Source organism: Takifugu rubripes, chromosome 13, assembly GCF_901000725.2.
Source record: "Takifugu rubripes chromosome 13, fTakRub1.2, whole genome shotgun sequence".
Classification (NCBI taxonomy): Eukaryota; Metazoa; Chordata; class Actinopteri; order Tetraodontiformes; family Tetraodontidae; genus Takifugu; species Takifugu rubripes.
Genome location: NC_042297.1, coordinates 8,854,070 through 8,859,285, shown reverse-complemented (window position 1 = coordinate 8,859,285; position 5,216 = coordinate 8,854,070). Strand labels below are relative to the sequence as shown.

Genomic DNA, 5,216 nt, shown 5'->3' with positions numbered 1-5,216 from the left:
ACCTTTAACAGCAAGTCCTAGGGTCAGAAGAGGGCTCTGTTTCAGGACCCCACTCAAAATAACCCCCCCCCCCCCCCCCCCCCCCCTTCCTTGCAAATCTGGCTGCCTGATGCCCCCGTCTCCATTGCTCTTTGCCCACCCTTGGCTCTTCCCTGCACCAGTGCCCATTATTATTTTATAGTTTGGTTCTGCATTCCTTTCACTTAGGCAGTAGTGGAAGACAGACCTTTGGCTTTATTGCTTACACATGTCCATGGCTCTTTGCCTCAGCAGGGAGAGACAAAACAGCAAGTTGGAGATAGCCAATAGCGACCAGGCCTCTGAACTCTCCCCACCTTGAACTAATCGCTGGGGGGCCCAGAATGCGGGTCTGCCTCAACCTTGTGCCAGCGGGGTTTCAATTTGTAGAGACATAAACAGATACTAAAGCCAAGGTAACAACACAGTGATTTATCAAGCCAGTTTACTTCAAATTATCACAGCGCCCCCCTGCTGTCAGCCCTACATAACAGGCCTAGCCCAGCCGCTACTCCAAGGTGTGCCATGGTCACACTCCATTTTGAAGTGTGCAAACATGTGTCCCTCTGTCTGGTTTCCCTCTGAGCGTGACATGCCACACCAGCCAATGATGATCCAGGGCAGAAGATTGGCAGATTAAAGAGGATGTGATTGTCTGCAGTTGTCCATATGTGAAGGTTTGCATCAGACCTTGTGTCCGGAGACAGGAAGAGAAATTACAACTCCAAGTAAAAATATTAATACAAATGTTACTATAAGTCAATGTGCATTATAGCAAACATATGTGGTCTCCATTCCTTCATTTCATCACCTGAAACAGTCAACAACAGCATGACTTAGTAGAAAAGTTCCAAAGTCAAGTTGAATTGCAGCTTTGCTGTGCGATTTAGGTATGTAACTGAATCTAACTTAAAATAAACAGATTATTTCTCTGTAGCAAAATCATGTTTCACTTTAATATGGTGCCTGAACACAGCACTGCCTTTGATCTCTGTGAGCAGAGCTCAACACATGGATAATATATCTTTCAGAGATAAAAGTAAAAATGTGTGCTAGGTGGTGATGTCATGCAACTGGTGCTGCGAGCCTGGGAGAAAAGCAAACTTCCACAGTTCAGGGTATCCCACGGATCACTCAGGATGCTCTCGCAGCCTTTGGGGAAATCAATTACACATTGTCCAAACTGTGATCCCTGTTGTAGGATCTTAATCGCTGGGGCCTTCTGCACAGGATCATCCCAATGAGTTCAGACACTGTTTCTACTCCCTGGTGTACTCCTGTCCTCTCTCTCTTTCTGTCCCCCGCCCTCTCCTCCTTACCTTTACCTTCGCAGTTTGCTACACTTGTGAGCGGCTTACAACTCTGCAGAGACCCATTCATCATCATTTGCCGGCATATCTGTCTTGAGCTGCTTAGCTTTGATCCTGTTGTGTATTTTGTACTTTACATCTGTTCTGCATTTCGCCATCTGCAATGCTGTTTCTTTGAAACTATTCCCATTGTTCAACAGGGGAAGAGTTCACTTGGTAACTTTTTAGCTAGTGCAACTCTGGCACATTTACAGTGATCTAGTGAATAAATGATCCACCAGTTCAAAAACATTGAACAGATTGATAAGCTTACCTGTATATCCCATTGCCCTACCCTGCCATATAGTACAGGACTGAGAGGGAGCCTGTATTTTCTTTTACATGATAGTCTCTGCTTTGAAAAGCTTACTCACTACTAAACCTATCTATGACCCTTTTAAAATTGCACAGACAGTATATTTTTTGGTATTTTCTCTTTCTCATTCACATGCTGCCGATCCGCCTGCCTAGTGACACACCTCTGTAGACTCTCTCTGTCTCTTTGGCCTCAGGAACCCGGGAGCATAAGGCCCTGACCCCCCTCCCCCTCCCCCAACACACTAATCAGCCCTAATCAGAAGTGAAATGCATTTTTCTAAGGAAGTGGCTGGAAAATTTCACAATCTGCATTTCTCCGACCAAGCTGATTAGAGAAACATTATCCTGCTTTCACAGTCACTTCCAATCTGCCTTTAATCTGTCACTTCAATCGCCTAATTATTTAGTCAATGACCTCGGGACGCGATCTAACAAAAGAATGAAATGCATGCCATATCATTTTCCCTTTCATTTATGCATGGTATCACTGGTTACATGTTATGTTCCCTTCAGAAAAATATGCAAGGCTTGTTCATCAGGCTAGGGTTATCTGTGCAATGTTCTGGTGCTTGCTTTCTCATCGGGCATTTACAGTATTGTCCTTGTCCATCCATACACATGTGGATTTGTGCTTTCAGTGCGTGTCAACAGTAGCTTGTTTAGAAGCTGCTGAGCTGTGAATGCTGGGAGTAATGCAGTTTAGCCCTTAGTAGGAAGAGCCTTTGGGGAATGAGACTCTATGAGGGAGTCATGTTATTGGAAAGGTCATGATTACAGTAGGGGGTCAAAATAACTCGCTGACACTCTTTATACACAAGTGACTGCTATTGTGCCTCGGGGTGTCAGGAACTATATTGAGTATTGACTATATGTCACAGCAATAAAAAGGAAACCTGTTCTCCGATGGTAGGTTTTCTACCACTAAATAGTGTGAAGTCAAGACAAAAGGAAAAAATATAATCAATAATAATAATCATAATCATCATAATCATAATAATAAGTAAGGCCATTATGCCGACATGCTAATTTAGTTTAAGAGAGGAAAAGAGCATTATGCACCTGAATAGGACAAACTATATTAACAGCAAATATAAAGAGTGCATTTAAATCATCTTCCCATTTTAATTCTTTATGTATTCTGTATGAATCGGAAATGAAAAAAAGTACCTACATGACATATATTCTTTATACTCTTACCTAGACTCTACCTGCTGCAATATTTAGACTGAATAAATATAACTAATTCAGGGTTTTATATTATAGTTAACAACATAAATGCTGATTATAGTGGGGAAACATTGGTATCACTCAATGCTCTTGTTTGATGCCATTGCTTGTTCCCCAATTGTATTCACTTGACTATAAAGACTGGATGAATTTTGTTTGCATTATCTACTGCCAAGAGTATAGGTGAGAGCAGATAAAGAAAAAATATAGTCGAGACTTTGAACTTTTCACACAACAGGGACCACTTATAATAGTCGTGGTCTGACACAGAACCCAGCCATCCCGATAAGGACCCAGACTGTTCCAGGGCAGCTGTCTCTCTTTAATCTTTGTCTTCGTATTACGGCAGCTCCTCCCTCCACTCATGGTTGCCTCACTTCACTTATCAAGTGTGGACTATGGAGAGTCTCAATGCTTATTTGTTCCTGACACCAAATATGCTCATAACCTGGCGTTCTTTCAAAAGAGCGTAAGAAAACATTCCACATTCTGGCTGTGAGGTCGCTGTCCAGCCACACTAAAGCCCATGCTTAGTACTTCCATCCAGACACCTCCAGAGGTCCTGAACTCTGGCACTCAGAGAGAACTTTGACCATGCGAATATTGATGTTAAAGCCAAAGCAAACAAGTAATACACATCAAATATCAATGTGAATTGGTGGTCAAAATTCCTTATTAAACCACTGCTATATTGCATTGTTAGTTAGCCTTGCACATTGTATATTTCTACAAAATATGCAGTATTCTAACATTTTCCAAACTTGCGAATTGTTTTGGGTTTTTAATACATCTCTGGCTCTTGTGTAAGGTATTGGTCAGATCTAAATGCACAAACATTGAGGTTACAAGTGCATAACAATAAGCCAAATGTCTGTATCAGAACATATATTGACCCAACCATGTGTATGACTGACAAAGGCTGGGTGATCGGGCTATAATATCAAATGGTGCTGTAACAGGGGAGAAAGGGGGAGGAGAGTTGATGCGTGAGCTATTTCAGGAATGCCGGAGAGGAAACATATTGATCAGGGACACTTAGACTTGATAAGGACGTCAGGTTTAAGAGGAGCAAGGTAATCATTAAGTACACCACTGGCGGCTGCTGTTGAAAAAAATATATTTACTGTTTCACCCCCCAAACGCACACACACAAACACACACACTTACCCACCATCTCTCAGTTCTCCTTTCCACTTTATTTGTCTCTTTCTTGCCAGAGGTGAAAAGAAAATCTCATCTCCATCAGGCTAAATTGTGGTGGGCAGCATTATCAGTTCAAAAGACCTGGGGATTTGACAGCTCCCACTCCACGGTGATTAATTACTTCTCAACCGTGGTGGGCCATTCTCTCCCCTCTTTCTTTTACTTTGGTGAAGCGGCGGTGGTGGCTGGGGGCAACACACGATAAGTGCTGCCCTTATTACTGGTCTCACTGGAAAAGGGGCCCAGGTAACATCAGGCTACAGCCGGCCAATCACACCCTCTGCATCCCAGAGGGCCAGAAAATCTTGCAAGATACAAACCTTTGTTTACTCCTCGGTGTGTGATAGAAAGGTACAGCGCAGCAAGACTGGTATGGGATGTTAGCTTACATCCCATACCAGAAAGAGGGACTTTCCTTACCCACACATCCCTCATTCCCTCCCTCCATGGTTATAAGAGGTGTTGATCTCTTCTTTAATCAGTGCACCAGATTGGATTAGAACTACAGACTCAGAGCTCTCTATTATCATCAGCCAAGGGGAAAAAGGACACACTCATCACATATCTGATGGACAGAATTAATCACTTATGGACATCATACAACAGGAAGCCATCTATTTTACCCAGCATAATCACTCTGAAGAAGTAGCTCCAATCAACTAAAAGAGACTTCAATATAGTTAAGGACTTTGCAGTGTACAAATTTATATTACAAGGCTTTTCCAGCATCTCTGCAGTTTGTAGTTCTCAAGGCAAGCAGCTGGTCCTTGAGCTTCACGTATCCCTGTAGGCTTCATTCATTGGCTTGCATGTGAGTGGCACTTTCCCTGAGGCTGTACCTGATGTGGCTGCGCACGCATGAGTTTCTGTGTAAATTGATGCATATGCACTTTCGAGCGTGTGCACGTATCCTTGTATGCGCGTGTCTAAGTAAGCTTGCACAGGAAAGCTTCATTACCGGACCTGTCACGACTAGGAGTTCCCCCGAAGGCAACGAGGTGGAGATGAGAGACATAAATTCACGTAGAAGGCCACAGGCACGCGCACGCTGTCTCATGCCTGTCCCCAGCGGTGGGTGTACAGACCATTACGATGTCTCGC

General features: G+C 43.3%; 1 long non-coding RNA gene across 1 annotated transcript; it reads right to left on the bottom strand.

Moving 5' to 3' along the window:
• Positions 1–445: 445 nt before the first annotated feature.
• LOC115252078 (uncharacterized) lies at positions 446–928 on the bottom strand. The gene is made up of 2 exons (XR_003890515.1): positions 830–928; positions 446–708 (listed from the first exon to the last, which is right to left on the bottom strand). It is a non-coding gene; the product is annotated as an uncharacterized lncRNA (long non-coding RNA).
• Between the last annotated feature and the right edge of the window lie 4,288 nt (positions 929–5,216).